Source organism: Lepidochelys kempii, chromosome 1 (genome assembly GCF_965140285.1).
Source record: "Lepidochelys kempii isolate rLepKem1 chromosome 1, rLepKem1.hap1, whole genome shotgun sequence".
Lineage (NCBI taxonomy): Eukaryota > Metazoa > Chordata > Testudines > Cheloniidae > Lepidochelys > Lepidochelys kempii.
Genome location: NC_136380.1, coordinates 29,691,364 through 29,710,673, shown reverse-complemented (window position 1 = coordinate 29,710,673; position 19,310 = coordinate 29,691,364). Strand labels below are relative to the sequence as shown.

The 19,310-nt window shown below is 42.7% G+C and overlaps 1 protein-coding gene across 2 annotated transcripts in view; it reads left to right on the top strand.

The window, feature by feature from the left end:
- Positions 1-19,310, top strand: part of MAML2 (mastermind like transcriptional coactivator 2) — a 303,350-nt gene that overhangs the window by 224,259 nt on the left and 59,781 nt on the right. The gene's annotated exons all lie outside the window — the stretch shown is intronic.

Below are 19,310 nucleotides of genomic sequence, written 5' to 3'. Positions count from 1 at the left end.
CCTTCCACAGACATTAATGTGTGCATTTAACGCTGCTCTTGTGAGGAGTCCCATTGCAGTCAGTGTTTGCAGGATCAGAGCATAAACACAACCGTTAGGGTACTATTAATTATTATTATTATTACTATTATTATTATTATTATTATTTCTTAATAACATTTATATTTCAGTAGAAGCTAAATGAAAACCAGGTCAGGACCCCATTGTGCCAGGTGCTAGTCAAACATACAGTAAATAACAGTCCCTGCCCTATAGAGCTTACAATCTAAAGATGTGGCCACATGTGTACTCTCCTTACTAAATGAACTTATATCCCCCAGGAGTTACTGTATATTCGTGTGTACAATCTGACTCAGCTACAAGCTAAGATTTCGTTATCAATAACTAAACAGAATGACTCGTGCAAAAGTTCACTGCCATTTCTGTATTCTCGTTTTTAGTGCAAGGTAGAGCAACAGAATTGCTCAGAGGCTGTCTGTCTATCATCACATCTTCTTGTATAGCCCTTGTATAGCCCTTCAAGAGGGGTGGGGAAAGGTGTCCCAGCCAGGAGGATTGGAAACCCTCTCCAAGGGTCCCCCTGGTCCGGTTTAATCTGTTCCTCCTCAATGCTCAAAGAAAGAGCTAAATAGGCTTCATTAGGAGCTTCTTTTGTTGTTTTAAATGCTTAATCAGAGCTGAAATCACTTGAGATGGGGCAGTGTTTCAGCCTGCAAAGAGTTGTAAATCACTGAGACTGATGTGCAGAGGTCACAGCAGTGGCTGGAGAGGCGCAGCCAGTGGCCAGTAGGCGAGTGCCCGAGCAGTGGAGCGAGTAAGATGCCTCCTTACCTCTACACAGGGTGGAATTTTTTTTTAATAACTTTGTGGGGGAGGGACAGCTCAGTGGTTTGAGCATTGGCCTGCTAAACCTAGGGTTGTGAGTTCAATCCTTGAGGGGGCCATGTAGGGATCTGGGGCAAAAATTGGGGATTGGTCCTGCTTTGAGCAGGGGGTTGGACTAGATGACCTCCTGAGGTCCCTTCTAACTCTGATATTCTATGATTGCTATAGTATGAGAACACTTCTGTGTGTCAACTGTATGCTCCTATTGCATGCATGGAATTGCCTGGCTCCCCCTCAGTTTTGCCCTCTTGATTTTAGTGCAAGATACAGTACCAAGAGTTCTGTAGCTTCCGATAGCTTCTGCAGCTTTGATTTAAAGTAATCCCAGGCCTCCTCTACCTTTAGATCCATAAGTTCTTCCTGTATCTTAGCACCTGGAAGACAGCATACCCTTCTATTCTATGGATCAGCTCTGGTTACAGGCCTGTCTATTCTTCTCAGTAAAGAGTCTCCGATCACATAGACCTGCCTTTTCCTGGTGACGGTGCTATTATCCAGTCTATCATCCTCTGTTCCCTCTGGCTGCAAGTTCTTTCCATTCCTATTCTCCCTTGTAATCCTCTTCAACCCATCCTGTATCCTCCTGGGGCTCATATTTGCTGTAGTCTCCATTGACTCTTCCCCTTTTTCTATAGGAATAGCCGCTCTTCTCTTCTTTCTTGCCCTTCCACCTTCAGTGATTACCTCCTCAGCCCCTTCTTCATTTTCCAACTCTGCTACTGTGTGCAGAAGCTATCGGAAGCCTGCATCCCAAGAAAGGGGAAAAAATTCATTGGCAGGAGTTGTAGACCAAGCTGGATGAGCAAGCATCTCAGAGAGGTGATTAAGAAAAAGCAGAAAGCATACAGGGAGTGGAAGATGGGAGGGATCAGCAAGGAAAGCTACCTTACTGAGGTCAGAACATGTAGGGATAAAGTGAGACAGGCTAAAAGTCAAGTAGAGTTGGACCTTGCAAAGGGAATTAAAACCAATAGTAAAAGGTTCTATAGCCATATAAATAAGAAGAAAACAAAGAAAGAAGAAGTGGGACCGCTAAACACTGAGGATGGAGTGGAGGTCAAGGATAATCTAGGCATGGCCCAATATCTAAACAAATACTTTGCCTCAGTCTTTAATAAGGCTAAAGAGGATCTTAGGGATAATGGTAGCATGACAAATGGGAATGAGGATATGGAGGTAGATATTACCATATCTGAGGTAGAAGCAAAACTCAAACAGTTTAATGGGACTAAATTGGGGGGCCCAGATAATCTTCATCCAAGAATATTAAAGGAATTGGCACCCGAAATTGCAAGCCCATTAGCAAGAATTTTTAATGAATCTGTAAACTCAGGGGTTGTACCGTATGATTGGAGAATTGCTAACATAGTTCCTATTTTTAAGAAAGGGAAAAAAGTGATCCAGGTAACTATAGGCCTGTTAGTTTGACATCTGTAGTATGCAAGGTCTTGGAAAAAATTTTGAAGGAGAAAGTAGTTAAAGACATTGAGGTCAATGGTAAATGGGACAAAATACAACATGGTTTTACAAAAGGTAGATCGTGCGAAACCAACCTGATCTCTTTCTTTGAGAAAGTAACAGATTTTTTAGACAAAGGAAATGCAGTGGATCTAATTTACCTAGATTTCAGTAAGGCATTTGATACCGTGCCACATGGGGAATTATTAGTTAAATTGGAAAAGATGGGGATCAATATGAAAATTGAAAGGTGGATAAGGAATTGGTTAAAGGGGAGACTACAACGGGTCCTACTGAAAGGTGAACTGTCAGGCTGGAGGGAGGTTACCAGTGGAGTTCCTCAAGGATCGGTTTTGGGACCAATCTTATTTAATCTTTTTATTACTGACCTCGGCACAAAAAGTGGGAGTGCGCTAATAAAGTTTGTGGATGATACAAAGCTGGGAGGTATTGCCAATTTAGAGAAGGACAGGGATATCATACAGGAGGATCTGGATGACCTTGTAAACTGGAGTAATAGTAATAGGATGAAATTTAATAGTGAGAAGTGTAAGGTCATGCATTTAGGGATTAATAACAAGAATTTTAGTTATAAGCTGGGGACGCATCAATTAGAAGTAACGGAGGAGGAGAAGGACCTTGGTATTGGTTGATCATAGGATGACAATGAGCCGCCAATGTGATATGGCTGTGAAAAAAGCTAATGCAGTCTTGGGATGCATCAGGAGAGGTATTTCCAGTAGGGATAAGGAGGTTTTAGTACCGTTATACAAGGCACTGGTGAGACCTCACCTGTGTGCAGTTCTGGTCTCCCGTGTTTAAGAAGGATGAATTCAAACTGGAACAGGTACAGAGAAGGGCTACTAGGATGATCCGAGGAATGGAAAACTTGTCTTATGAAAGGAGACTCAAGGAGCTTGGCTTGTTTAGCCTAACTAAAAGAAGGTTGAGGGGAGATATGATTGCTCTCTATAAATATATCAGAGAGATAAATACCAGAGAGGGAGAGGAATTATTTAAGCTCAGTACCAATGTGGACACAAGAACAAATGGATATAAACTGGCCACCAGAAAGTTTAGACTTGAAATTAGACGAAGGTTTCTAACCATCAGAGGAGTGAAGTTTTGGAATAGCCTTCCAAGGGAAGCAGTGGGGGCAAAAGATCTATCTGGCTTTAAGATTATCCTCGATAAGTTTATGGAGGAGATGGTATGATGGGATAACATGGTTTTGGTAATTAAATATTCATGGTAAATAGGCCTAATGGCCTGTGATGGGATGTTAGATGGGGTGGGATCTGAGTTACCCAGGAAAGAATTTTCTGTAGTATCTGGCTGGTGAATCTTGCCCATATGCCCAGGGTTTAGCTGATCGCCATATTTGGGGTCGAGAAGGAATTTTCCTCCAGGGCAGATTGGGAGAGGCCCTGGAGGTTTTTCGCCTTCCTCTGTAGCATGGGGCACGGGTCACTTGCTGGAGGATTCTCTGCTACTTGAAGTCTTTAAACCATGATTTGAGGACTTCAATAGCTCAGACATAGGTGAGAGGTAGTGGGTGGGTGAAATTCTGTGGCCTATGTTGTATAGGAGGTCAGACTAGATGATCATAATGGTCCCTTCTGACCTTAGTATCTAGGAATCTAGGAATCTATGTAGCACAAAGGGCTTTGGAGTTCCAACATGTATTTTTCAGTATAACATTCTTTCACACTTTTTCATATTGGGAAAAACAGGAGCTTCCTACTGCCCAGTGTATGTAAGGGACTTTGAGAAATAGGTAAGGCAAAGCTTTCCTGGTAAAATCTATTTAATCCATGTTGACCTTTCGTAAGTGTACCTTAAATGAAGCATTAATCATGGGGCACTAGTAGAGGGGAGGAATATCTTTTCACTTAATCATTCATGACCAATACTTTTCTTGTAAACTTGATTCACTGTCTTGCCTGGCAATTTTGGGAGTGGGTTTTTTTGTTGTTGTTGGGTTTTGGGTTTTTTTTGGATTTTTTTGTCTCTCATTTTTAAGCCACAAGCTGCTTCTTATCCTGAAAACAGTTCTTTTTAGGTCAAAAACTGTATGAAGCCATTTTTTCCTTCTCCTATGTGTGCTGCCAGGACAGAGGAGGTCCAGGGTCTTGCCATTCAGTGTCAGAAATAAAGTCCTGACAGTGATAAACAGTGTCAAGATGTGAATCTGATTCAGAACTCAGCACGGGAGATGTCTAGGAAGACAAGGTTTTACCATTGTTGTAAATGTCTTGTTGCTTCAGAAAAAGCTGTTGACCTTTTACCGTCAAACCAGAAAAGCAACATAGCTAATGATTTTCCTTATTGGGGCAGGGGGCAGGGAGCTGTTTGAGTCTGTTTCTGTCATCACCATCAAGCTGGAAGTTCCAAAAAAAAATTTTTTTTAATCTGTACAAAGGTCAGTGAAAGCTTAAAGTTTGCAACTTGAAACCACTGGCATGAAAGCATGGCACTTCGTTTCTGTTTGGAAAGGTGCATGTTTGTGGAATCAAATCAAAAGGTTCTTCTGAATCTAGTGATTGTGTGCGTAATTATATATATATAAAATTTATATATATAGAGAGAGAGAGAAATACATAAGTTTTAAGATTTTAAGGGTTATTTTTTATTCTAAATCCTTCCTTACTAGTGGCTTATTAAAGAGAATGATCATTTAAAATAAAAACCCTCAAATGGAGATTTAATCCTCAAGAGAAGAAGTACTCCATTTATTGGAACCTTACTTATCTCACAGAGAATAAGGGGATTATGTGATTGCTTTTGTGTTCTGAATGATTGTGGCTAGACAGTTACAGACATAATAGACTTGCCTACTGAAACAGAAGCATTACTGTTAGAGGGATATGCAGCTGGTTGCAAGAAACATATTTATCTGAACAGAAATGCCCCTTGTAATTTGCTGAAATGCACGCTCTGAACGTGGAAGGCAGGCATTTTTGGAATACATACACTGCCTTTTGTTACTGTTTTTGACACAGCATAGCCTCTGGAGATACTGACCTTAGTGCACTACAGAATTAGCCAAGGGACCTGAGCTTGTGAACCTTTGAGAACATAAAATACAGCGGATCAGCTAGAGACTGAGTGCATCATGGGGGATAAGGACTGGCTTCAGCAATACACAGCACGAGCTAAAGTAATGGAAAGCAAGCAGAGAACTAGAGCCTATATAAGAAAAAGCCCCATATATCAGGACTTTCAATAGGAATTGGGCACCCAGGTCCTTGGGACTACTTTGAAAAAAAGATTAATAATGTAGGGAGGCTTTTATACAGCACCTCCCCTCACACACACTCACTAGTTCCTTACAATGGTAAGGTAAGTAGACAAAAGTAAAGCACTGTGGGATACCTAAAGGTACATGGATTTATACCGATCCAAGAGTGCTGGAAGCAAAATATTGCCCTTCTGCTGTGTGGGCCATCCCATTTCTTCTGGCTTGCACAGAGTACAAGCTCTTTGTGATAAATGTTATCTGTTCTAAATACTGCTAAATGAGCTTCACTTGCAAAGCCTCCCAAAGAGAAATCTTGCTGTGCTAATCCACATTCAGAACTAAATTCTGTCCTCCGGATACACACACAGGGTTCTTGTTAACTTCAGTGTGAGCTCTATGCAGACATCTAAGGGCAGAATTTTGTACTATTTTGTCTTTGTATAGTGACTACTCAAGAATGTTCATGGCAACTCCTCTATGAGGTAGGGAAGTACTAACCCCATTTTACAGATGAGGAACTTAAGGCACAGAACATTAAAGGCTTTAGCTAAAGTCACATGGGAAATCTGTGGCAGGCAGAGCAGAACCTATTTCCTCTCCCTCCCAGTTCCGTGCATTATCCACCTTCTGCTCTTTTTGAACCACAAAGTCCCATCTCTCACCAGAGTAATTCATGCCCAACATCTTTATAGGGTCAAGTCATGTAAACATTAAAGGTGGGACTTTCCAAAGCCCTCACCACTGGCCTACCTCTGCTGCTAGCATTGTATCATTGACTTCAATAGGAACCTGGGTAGGCCAAGGCAGAAGGCTAAAGCTGTGCAAATAGGGTTGCCAGCTGTCCAGTTTTTGACCAAACACCCAGTCGAAAAGGGACCATCGTGGCTCTGGTCAGCACCGCTGACTGGGCCATTAAAAATCCAGTTGGCAGCACAGCAGGGCTAAGGCAGGCTTCCTTCCTGTTGTGGCTCCATGTGGCTCCTGGAAGCAGCGGCATGTACCCCGTCCGGCTCCTACATGTAGGGGCAGCCAGGGGGCTCTGCACACTGCCCTTGCCCCAACCACCAGCTCCACAGCTCCCATTGGCCAGGAACCACAGCCAGTGGGAGTTGCGGGAACAGTGCCTGTGGACAGGGCAGTGCGCAGAGATGCCTGGCCGCACCTCCGCATAGTAGCCAGAGGGGAGACATACCACTGCTTCCGGTAGTTGCTTGAGGTAAGTGCCGCCCAGAGCCTGCACCCCTGACCCCCTCCCATGCCCCAATCCTTTGCCCCAGCCCTGATCCCCCTCTTGCCCTCTGAACCCCTCATCCCCGGCCCATACCAGAGCCTGCACCTCCAGCCCAGAGACCATACCCCCTCCCATACCCCAACCTCCTGCCTCAGCCCGGAGCCCCCTCCCATACTGTGAACCCCACAACTCCACCCTCCAGCCTGGAGCCCCCTCCTGCACCCCAGACCCCTCATCCCTGGCCCCGCCCCTGGCCTGCATCCCCAGCCAGAGCTTTCACCCCCTCCTGCATCCCAATCCACTGCCTCAACCCGGAGCCTGCTCCCACACACTTATCTTCTCATTTCTGGCCCCACCCTGGAGCCCACACCCCCAGCCGGAGTCCTCACCCCCTTCCACACTCCAATCCCTTGAGCCAGCCTGGTGAAAATGAGTGAGTGAAGGTGGGGAGAGCGAGCGACAGAGGGAGGGGGGATGGAGTGAGCAGGCCAGGGTCCTCGGAGAAGGGGCGGGGCCTCAGAGGAGGGGTGATGCAGGGGGCGGATCAAGGGTTTTGTGTGAGCAGAAAGTTGGCAAACCTATGTGCAAATAACAGATTTTTCCATTCACTGGTGATTCCAAAAAATAAAAAACTCGTATTTGTTTCAGATCAAGCCATGAACAAAATTTTTCAAAATTTTCAGCAAATTGAAAAGTCAAACAAAATTTCAAACTTTATGTTTCCTTTTGATAAAATAGAAATGTTTCCATTTTTATTTTGACCATTTGGGGTTGTTTTTTTTAAATTAAAGGACATTTCAAAGTGCTAATTCATTTTGAACTGGAAAATCTAGATGGTTGATTTTGAAAATGTTAGAAGTAAACTTTTTTACTTCTTGCCAATGTTTTGGGGTTTTTTTGCGGGGGTGGGGGGGAGATGATAGGTTTTGATCAAAACACTTCAGCAAAACTGACATGAATTAGGTGAAATTGAAATGTTTCACAAACTTACATTTTTCGCTGAAAACAGATTTGTCTTAAAAATTTCATCCAGTTCTACAGAAGGTTTTGGAAAACCCTGGCGTAAGTAGTCTGTGCCTAAAAAAAAGTAAAAAACAATGCACCGTACCTAGTCAGACTGGATGTAGACTTTTAAAGCCACATTTCTGCCACCTTCACATTGAGTTGGTACCTTCCTCCCCAAGGAAATCCCATAAAGATAACTGGCACTACTCACAGAGAAATATGCTGCTCCCCAGGAGCAAGGAGGACACAATCTGGCCCTTCGATTCCCATAATCTGTCCACCAGATCCATCCTCATATTCTTTGTGGCAAGACAATCTTAAAGCCACCGCCGTGATTGAATGTGGCAACGAAGGGGTTAAGGTATTCAAACAGTTGCATGGTCCCGCTTACTTCCTGTTTTCATTCATCTCTCTGCTGCCAGGAACACGCCCACTCCCATCGCTTCCTGGTTGGTGTGTTCTGGGGAGACGTTAACTTTCTGGGGGGGAAAAAAACATTTAAAAAATTTAATTCATTTTGAAAATAGTTTCATTTCATTTTGAATTATTTAATTTCTGGAAAGGACAATAAACCTTACGCTTTCAGTTGTGCTGCAAAACAGGCCAGCATTTCCCTAGGTCTGTTCATTTCTGTGGATTTATGGCCACATGTCTTACAGGAGGCTATTTTCCCAATGAAAAATCATCATGATTTAGCCATAGCACAAAGGGACAATTTAAGAGGAAGGGGACTAATGATGTCCGCCTGATACAAAGGCATATCTGAGAGCAGTCTGCACATTTTGTTAGTGAGCAGGCAAAGGGAGATCTTAGTTTTACAAGAATTAAATCCCCCATGCTTTGCTCTGCTTCTGTGAGTGAAGGGGAGTCTTTGAGCGCAGATCCTGGCTGGAGCGTGGGGGAAAAAAAGAAAAGTGCCATTTTTGTGCCATGTTTCTCTTTTCCCCTGAATACCCCCCACTCCTTGCCCCTTCATGAGGGAGGAGACACCAAGAATGTGTCTACACTGAAGTTACATACCCATGGCTGACCCATGCCAGCTGACTCAGGCTCTCAGGGCTCAAGCTAAGGGGCTGTTTAATTGCAGTGCAGATGTTCAGGCTGGGGTGGAGAGGCAATAATGTAACTTCTGTCCTGGAAATTCAAGTGCTTTTCATCAGTAGATCTCAAAGTGCTTCACAAATTTTACATTTTCCCCTTTTTACAGTTGGGGAAACTGAGGCAGAGAGCAGTGACATGACTAGCCCCCAAAGAGCCAGTGGCAGAGCCAGGAATAGAACCCAGCTCTCTGAATTCCAGTCCACTGCTCTGTCTATGAGGCAAAACTGCCTCACGATTAAAAATGCCAGCATAGTACGAGCCACAGTAAATGTTCTAACCTAGGTATGTGCTTAACTTTCAATTCTTCTAAATCAGCCATATGCTCCTCTTGGATAGTATAACAGCAGGAGTTAGCTTTTCTAAAAACCCAAAGAAAATGACTGTTCCATTCAAATAGGGGGTAGTGTTTTCAAAAGCACTCAGCGTTGGTTTAACACAGGGTTTTGGACTAAATGATGTCTTTTTCATCTCAAATTTCTTTGATTCTCCCATTGATCCATCAATTATTTTCAAGAGAGAGGCTTTAGATTATACAAAAAGCCTTTGGTCAACCTATGGCTGAAAAGCACTCAAATTTTAGCCTGTACAGCATTGTGCAAATAGGTGGTACAATATAATAATGTACCAATCTTGAGAACCTATCCAGGACTAATCGGCATTCAGACTTTTTAAATCCTTATGCAGAAATAGTGGCATAGCTAGTACATTTCTTTTTATCATCTTCTATGCAATTATTATTTTTTTAAAAAACAATCAGATTACTAGACCTAGTCACTGGGGTTAACATAAATCTTCATTCAAGGAGAACATCCTGTTGAAAGTTAGAGTTAAGCAAATAGTTCATTGGGAATAATTTACCCTACAAATTTCACCACTTTCTGCTTGCAGAATGTCCATGGGGAGATCAGGATTTCCTCAGACATATTCTGTATTCAAATTTAATTGGATTTTTTTCTTTCGAGAATTGTTTTTCACTCTGTGGATTGAGCATGAAGAATTCACTGCAAGCACCTGATACTCAATAGTCGAGATGTGATGGATAGTTGGGATTGGTCTCATCCAATATATGGTATCATTTCTATTCCTTAATTTGACAGGCAAAATTCATAGGGTTTGAAGAAGAAATGGGAGGGGGACTGGATTCACCGCTGTTGTGAATTGGCATACACTGAAGTCAGTGGAGCTATGCTGGTTTACACCAGTTGAGGATCTGACAATCTATCTTTGAATCTCTCAGGGCGAGGTAGGCAATTTAGAGATACACTATAGATGTCCATGTGAGAAACACATGCCTAAGAGATCAGAGAACACATGACTGAAATAATCAATAAAGGTTTGTCTACACAGTTTTTGTACTGGTATAACTATATTGGTTTAGAAACTAATATACAGTAGTTAAAGCCAAACCACCTCTTGACAAGGTAGTTATACAAGTAGAAGGAGAGTAAGATACACTGGTATAGCTGTGTCCACGCTAGCTGGTTATACCACTGTAACTATATCACTTTGTAAACCAACATAATGATAGCAGTACAAAAACTAACTAGCAGGTGAGCTCTTAATTGTTGAAGGTTCCCAGAGGAGCTACAGGTGAACAATAAGTTCCTTGTTGTTAGTACAATTGGTCATGCAGGTACACCGATCTCTAAATAGCCTGTTATGGCAGCTACAATACATCCTAAAGACTGAGTTCAGTGCATAAAGAGTACACAACAGCTGCAGCGGTTGCTCCATCTCTTGTTCTCCCCCCTCCTCCTCTGCTGTGGCTGAACAAAGGAACAGAAGCAGGATATAGTTCTCTGGGAATGCAGCACTTCATACTTGCCTTGTAGAAGCTAATAGCTGTAGGAGGGATGCACCCAGTGGGACTCACTGGGGCCTTGCCGACAGAAGAAAGTTGCACTGCTTTAACTAAAGGTGTAATTGAAAAGTGATTCAGTTAAACAGTGCACACCCTTTGTTGGCTCTCCTATTTCAGTTTAAACCGGGTTTATTTCTGGTTAGCTTAAGTTGTGTAGGAATCGGTTTAAGCTAGAGCACAATGAACCACCTAAACCGAAATAAGAGCCTCCACACAAGGTTTGCCTCAGTTTAATGAAATTGGCTTTAAAACCAATGTAAGTTAAACCAGCACAACTTTCTTGTCTAGTAAAAGACAAATGGCATGAAGCTTCACTATAAAACCTTGACCACCCTAACCTAGTCCTTTTCTGAAAATCTCCCACCCTTGCAGTCTGGTGGCCATTGTTTTTACCACTGTGTCATTAGACCTACTGAGGTAGACAGAGCAGTGATAAAAATTCTGGTGCATAATGCGGACACTGGTGCTTCCACTGCTGGGGTGGCACCAATGGTAATGGGACAGGGGGAGACTTTAAGGTAACGCAGTCTAAGACCAGATGTACATCTGTGGTGCTTCACTCAAGTGATTTCTCTCAATGCAAGCTACCATGAGTCAGTGCCTCCACATGCTGAACGTACACATATGTGCATCCAGTTTGCTGTTATGGGCTGCCTCCACACTGGTGCTACACTCAGTTGTTTGAGCTGCAGTGACTTCTGGGCATACATCCAGAGTTCCCATCCCAGCTCCAACGGCATGGGCTGATCGCTTGGAAATGGAGTAGCCACACAGGCCACTTTAGGGGAGTTTGCGGGGCGGTATGGGACAACATTGGTGTACTAGATTGCCTCACTTGTTGAAACATGACACTGTCCCCCAGCCATACTAGCTAGCATGTTTGACCTAGACATAATTCAATGAAACGGGGATCAGTAGTAGCCACACCACACTCTAAATATAGCAACTGAGGGAACTTTGTGTTTGGACAGAGGGTGGCTTAGAGTTTGGCTAGAAAGAACAACTGATGTTGATCATGCACTTTGTTTTAGACAACACCTAAGGCCTTTTCTACATTTAAAAGGGTTTGCCAATTTAGTTCTATCTGTATAGCTATACCAGCAAACCCTCCTAGTGTAGACTCATTTAATACCATCCAAAAAAGATTTTTGCCAGGACAGCTGATATCAGTTCCCTGAGCAAAATAAGCTAGACCAGCAAAAGGACTTTTTTGCCAATATAACTCCCTCTGTATTAGGGCTTTTGTCAACATAACTATGTTGGCACAAAATCATATAGCTATGCCAGCAAAATTTTTAGGTATAGACCAGGCCTATGTGGAGTGAAGCTTCTATTGAAGCAGAGTAAAAGTCCGTTGACATGAGCTGAATCGATTTGGGACTTTCCCTCTTCTTAGTTCAAGGAAAATGAAGATCTTATTTCAGACATAGGTGCAAGGCAGAGCAGATACATATGACCTCTTCTGTAAGAGTTCGTAGAGATTTTCAGTTCTTCTGTGCTTCTCCTGCTTCATGTCTTTGTTCTATATGTGTATACACCAGAAGGCCAATCGGCTTTCAGCTTCAGATGACTAGCTATGGTATGGTGGTAGTTGGTTTCAATTCCCAGATGAAGCAATATTAACTCTTTTTTGTAGACACACCATTTTCTCTTACACTTATAGATTGATTTCCTTACCGATCTCCTTATTGAAGAGATATTACTAAGGGAATCTCGTTCGGAGTTTTATTTGCCCAAAGTCCTTTAAATGCATCCAGAATTTCTCTTCAAGAGCAATGAAGGGTTCACATATGGTGACTCCATAAAACTGCTGAGTTACAAGCGAGGGCCTGTCTCTACTGGGGATTTTTTCTATTGGTGCAGCTACACCAAGTAGATGAACCACACTGATGTAAAACAGGGCCGCGTAACCCACTATTCAGCATGCTCTGTGTGTCCCCATGTGTGTCTGATACCTGGAGGATGTGAGTCTGCTACAGATCTCAGCTGGTAGACTTAAGGCCCAGTCCAAAGCCCATCCAATGAAAAGACTCCTAGTGACTTCAGTGGGCTTTAGGTCAGGCCTTTATTCCTTTAACTCAGTCTGCAGAGGCTCACGTCCTTTCTCTAGAGATGCCTAGCTCAGTACCACAGAACAACCAAAACAACAGTTGTTACTCTTCTTTAAATGGGGCAAGCACTGTATTACATCACTACAACACATCTGCATTGGTGATGGCATCAGTGTAGCTACACCAGTACTAATATCCCCATCCCCAGTAAACACAGGTCCCTTAGAAGTTTAGAACTTATTCAAGACTTATCTCCATGGGCTGCCTGTTTCTTTTGCTCCGCCTCCCTGTTTCTTTTGTGTGAGCTACAAAAGATCTGGGCCTCCCGGATCATCTGGAAATGGATCAGTGTATTCATGTGTGAAGTTTACAAAACACTGGAGCACAGGTGTCATTAGACGTTAGAAGTCATTCAGTCACACTCATGTCTTCATCCATGGTAAAAACGAAGGGAGGCTCTGCATCCATGAAGCAGCCATGTAAATCTCTGCTCTCTTCATTCATTCATAACATATTCTTTGGTGGTAACTGCCTTTTTCTTAGAGAGGGAGTACATGGGCATTGTTATGTTGCTGTTGTTTCCTTCTTTTATTATTTCACTTGCTGAGATTACAGACTGCTTTATCTACTTGGTTAGATGATAGACTGCTACATAGCTGGTAGGCTACACAACAGTCTAGAATAACTGTACCAATAGATTCCTTCCATTATTGTTTGCAGGGTTGCTGTGGCCATGTTGGTTCCAGGATATGAGAGACACAAGGTGTCTATAAATTGGCCCCATAAAAGATATTAACTCACCCACCTTGTCTCTGTACTAATAGATTCGAACAAAAGGGAACTGGCCTTAATTATTAATTTGTTCTCTTTGTGCTGGCCTGTTTCTAAATTGTGGTTCTCATCACACTCTGAAAGCCTGCGGTGTCACTGTGAACACAGAGAGCAGCAACCTAACAGCTCAAACTGCAGGGGATAAATGGCATGGTACAGATTCATTCTTGTTTGCTTTTCATTTAGCATTTTCCACCATAGATATAATGTAAAAATATATTTGTGGAAGAAAAATAAAGTATTAAACTATTATAAAATAGAAATACTTTTAATTGCCTTTGGATGCAAAGTAAACATTGCTAGAAGTTAGAGACAGGTGCCATCTGCTGGATGTTACAGAGATTGTCAAAAAGAGAAGCGGAAACAAACACTCTGTGCTCAAAATAACGTGGGGGTTGAAATTAATTATCAAGTGATCAATAGTCAGTCAGCAGCAATTAGGAGGGCCAGAATTCCACCTTTCACTTTCTTTGAAGCCTGGAGTTCTATAATGGCATCTCTGCCCTCCAGCTTTCAGTAAAGTTTGTTTTCTGTTCTTGTACAATTAGACTACTGAATTACTGGGATCTGTTTTGTCTGAGACAGATGAGACTACAGAGGAATGAATGGGGAGGAGCAAGATGGGAGATGGCAAAATGGAAGATCTGGTGCAATTAGTAAAAGAGGATATTAAGGGAGAATGAAAAGTTAAAACATAAAGAATGGTAAAGAGTGGAGAAAATAAATCCCTAGCGGCATTTTGGAAGGGAAATTACTAAACCATAATAATAATACATTAGCTATCATCAGCAATAGGTATATCCAAAACATAGGCCCTGATCCTGCAAACATACACGCACACACATTTAACTGTACTTAGGTGAGTAGCTCCACTAAAGACGTGGTAGTAAAGTTAAGCTCCTATGCAAACATTTGTAGGACCTTGGCCCACACAGTCTAAAAATAAAACAAAAACAGAGGTAGAAAGCAACAAATCAGGATTAAAACTGTTTCTCTGATCTAATTCTCTGTTTCTCCGGTGCTCATTACTGTTACCTTGTAACCCATCGTGTTTCACTGAAACTTTGACATTTGCACAACAGCACTACAGGAGTCATATATTTTAGCACTTTTATTCATTTCTCCTTGGGAATAATAATAGTTTTTTAAAATCACAAAACAATAAGGGAGACATCAGATATGAGTTATCAGAGAATATCTCATGCCAGCCAAACTTATTATAGACAGACAACCCAAATATCATAGACACTGGTTCTCATCTACATAACATTAATTCCTAGCCTAAAAGAAAGAAGCTCTCTTTTCACTGCAGTTGGATTAGTAGATAATTAATTACTGCATTGGTTATGTGAAATAAGAGATGTGATATCTCGCAGCACATAGTGACAGAAATAAGAGGACTCAAGATATCAGGGTTCTTCATGGTTGTTAAAATCCAACCATATCTTGTTAAGGGGCAGCGGTACTATTTAATTAAAATCAGGGCACTGGAGGTGGGATTTTTTTAAATGTTTAGCAATTGCCCCAACTCTGCTCCTGTTGAAGTCAATGGGAATAAGGGTATGTCTACAGTACGAAATTAGGTCGAATTTATAGAAGTCGGTTTTTAGAAATCGGTTTTATATATTCGAGTGTGTGTGTCCCCACAGAAAATGCTCTAAGTGCATTAAGTGCATTAACTCGGCAGAGTGCTTCCACAGTACCGAGGCTAGAGTCGACTTCCGGAGTGTTGCACTGTGGGTAGCTATCCCACAGTTCCCGCAGTCTCCGCTGCCCATTGGAATTCTGGGTTGAGATCCCAATGCCTGATGGGGCTAAAACATTGTCGCGAGTGGTTCTGGGTACATATCGTCAGGCCCCCGTTCCCTCCCTCCCTCCGTGAAAGCAAAAGCAGACAATCATTTTGCGCCTTTTTTCCTGAGTTACCCGTGCAGACGCCATACCACGGCAAGCATGGAGCCCGCTCAGCTCACTGTCACCGTATGTCTCCTGGGTGCTGGCAGACGCGGTACTGCATTGCTACACAGCAGCAGCAACCCATTGCCTTCTGGCAGCAGATGGTGCAATAAGACTGGTAGCTGTCATCGTCATGTCTGAGGTGCTCCTGGTTGCCTCTGTGAGGTCGATCAGGAGCGCCTGAGCAGACATGGGCTCAGGGACTAAATTTGGAGTGACTTGATCTGGTCATTCTCTTTAGTCCTGCAGTCAGTCCTATTGAACTATCTTACGGTGAGCAGGCAGGCGATACGGATTGCTAGCAGTCCTCTTGTACCATCTTCTGCTGAGCAGCCATGAGATGTGGATGGCTTGCAGTCCTTCTGTACCGTCTGCTGCCAGCCAAAGATATAAAAGATAGATGGAGTGTATCAAAACAAGAAATAGACCAGATTTGTTTTGTACTCATTTGCAACCCTCGCCCCCGCCTCCCATCTAGGGGACTCATTCCTCTAGGTCACACTGCAGTCACTCACAGAGAAGGTGCAGGGAGGTAAATCTAGCCATGTATCAATCAGAGGCCAGACCAACCTGCTTGTTCCAATAAGAACAATAACTTAGGTGCACCATTTCTTATTGGAACCCTCCGTGAAGTCCTGCCTGAAATACTCCTTGATGTAAAGCCACCCTCTTTGTTGATTTTAACTCCCTGTAAGCCAACCCTGTAAGCCGTGTCGTCAGTTGCCCCTCCCTGCGTCAGAGCAACGGCAAACAATCGTGCATCTGAGTTGAGAGTGCTGTCCAGAGCAGTCACAATGGAGCACTCTGGGATAGCTCCCGGAGGTCAATACTGTCCACAGCACCCCAAATTCGACCCGGCAAGGCCAATTTAAGCGCTAATCCACTTGTCAGGGGTGGAGTAAGGAAATCGATTTTAAGATCCCTTTAAGTAGAAATAAAGGGCTTCATTGTGTGGATGGGTGCAGGTTTACATCAATTTAACGCTGCTAAATTTGACCTAAAGTCCTAATGTAGACCAGGGCTTAGTCTGCTCCCATTGAAATCAATGGTAAAACTCCCTTGATTTCGATGGAAGTGGAGTTAGGGGAATATTAAGACCTTTTGAAAACCCTAGCCACAGAATATACATTTTTAAAACATTGTGTTCAGGACAATGAAGTAATGCCAATTTACACTGGCAGAGAATCTGGCCCAGTATGTGCTTCATAGATTGTTGCTGGAGTAACTAGAAGGGTAGATGCTATTTTAGAATGTGTGCACACCAGTTGTGTGGTGGAATCACGTGAGCCGTTGTTCTCCTATTGGTTAGAAGTGCATGGGAACATATAAAAGGTAAAGGGCGTTTTTTTTCTCAATGCCTGGGTTTTTCTCTATATTTCAGTGAATATCCAGTATGTGGTGACCCCAGAGAAGCCTGTTGAGTGCCTCTGTCTCAAATAACACTTGTGCTGTGTGCTCTGTGCAGCTCCCTCCGGAGCTCAGCAACCAATCAGCTGAAAAGTGTGAAATTTATAGCTGGCCGGGAGGAGATCTGGTGTGTAGTTCTTCACAGCTCTGATGGGGAGCAGGGTTTTCAGGCTGACCACATCCTGGGCAGTAGAGGTGAAGGGGGCAAAGGAAGGGGAAGAGCAAACAGAGAGAAGGAACTGAGCTGGGAACAGGGGTGGGAAGAGGAGCACTGGATATACAGAAAAGGACAGAGGAGAGAGTAGAACTGTGGCTACTCAAAGTGGATAAATGTGTCTGTACTGTGTTGTCGGTCTAATTTAAATAGTAAGTGCCACGTTTTCCGTCATAATTCAGCACTGAACACACTGGAGGCATTCAATAATTAACAGCTAATGGTAATGGAATCTTTGGAGTCTTTAATATATGAAGCTCAAACAAACGTCTTTGGTCTGGAGGTGTTCAGAGATGATGGTTATGAAGGGTGTGTGTGAGAAAGAAAGAAAGAGAGTTTATCTGGAATTCTTGTCTGATCTGTGTTTCATTCTTTTGAGATTTTGAAAATTTTCTTATTTACTTTGGTCCTTAAAATGGCATTTTGGTCATTAAAGTCCCAGAATGTTCCTAATGCTGGTCTATATGGGTGGGGTTTCCATTAGTCTAGAACATTCTGGGGCATCTAGGCCTTAGAATCGGCTAAAAGACAATCAAGAGGCAGAGTCAGGAAGAGGAAAATGTTTTACCCTCCCACTGTTGCAGGACATGGGAAGACCAGGCGAACTAACCACCCCTCAAGATAACTGGTTGATTAGAGTGACAGCATGCACAATTGCCAGGACTCCTCACAACCAAGGAGGAGGACTAAAGCTAGCTACTCCCAGAGACATCAGGAGTGGGGCACAAGGTTTCTTTGTGCACTACCATCTCCTTGCCAACCGAACCTAGTGAGAAATAGCCAGTAAATTTAGTGATCTACCAGTGGTTCTGGATAAGTAATGGACAGTAGGGGAGCCCAGGGACTGTTAGGAGGAGAAGAGGAAGAGGGAGGTCAGATTGATATATGGATTTGGATGCTGTTGAGATTCAAGGCTCACTAAGGCTCCCAGAATTTATTACCCATGTCTGAATATCCTCCATTTCACTCACCCCTAGTTTCTAGCACCTAAAAAATACCCTTGTTGTCAGAGTCCAGAAATGTCTGAGGGGGTGTTTAGGGAGATAATCAAGGTCAGAGGGTTTGGGGGATGTGCAAGAAGAATTCTACACAAATTAAGAACCCAGAAGCAACATATCTGTTCTCAATCCTGTGAAACTTTCTCCCCCCTTGTACTAAACAAGGTACGTTACCCATCTCAAAGCACGTCAAATAACACGTTAAAGAATTCCAGCACTAAAATCTTACCTGGAATGTCAGAGGAATTGCTGAACAGCTGTCTTATTATTATTATTATTATTATTATCATAAAAATTGACAGCTTTTAGCAAATATGTGTAAGTGAATGTTTTGTTTACTTTTAATATGTTTGAACATATGCATGTGCAAAAAGTTAAATTCTTCCAACGGAGCTTAGCATTGAATTTTTCTGGTCTTGGTTTGCTTGCGCCATGGATTTGTCAGCAGAAGGAATGTACAAGTTGATACAAAAAGTTGATACAGTCTCATTGTCAAATAAACTTAAAAACGGGGGGGGGGGAATGAAAAGAATGTGAAGGCACATTTTATACATCAAAACTAGCATTTTTCTAAAGTTGGAACAGATAAAAAAAGAAACTGAAATACCTTAGTTTCACCATCTTAAACAAGTGTTCCAAACAGGAAACTTGGCATGCAAGATGTATTAAATCAGATGAGAGATCATTTTTTTGAAAACGAGATAAATTTCAAATTTATCTGTGGTCCGGGCCACAGAGCCGATGGGACTACTCATTTGAGCCATCACAAGGATGACTCAGTGGTGCACAGTAAAGCCTTCAGCAAGTAGCAGATTTTTCAAGGAATGTTCCACTAGTGAAGTCCACTCCCATCTCAGTGTGAATCATAGAATCATAGAATCATAGACTATCAAGGTTGGAAGGGACCTCAGGAGGCCATCTAGTCCAACCCCCTGCTCAAAGCAGGACCAATCCCCAATTTTTGACCCAAATGGCCACCTCAAGGATTGAACTCACAACCCTGGGTTTAGCAGGCCAATGCTCAAACAGAAATTTCAAAGTTGCCCCCATCCAAATGGGGCAGAGATAATC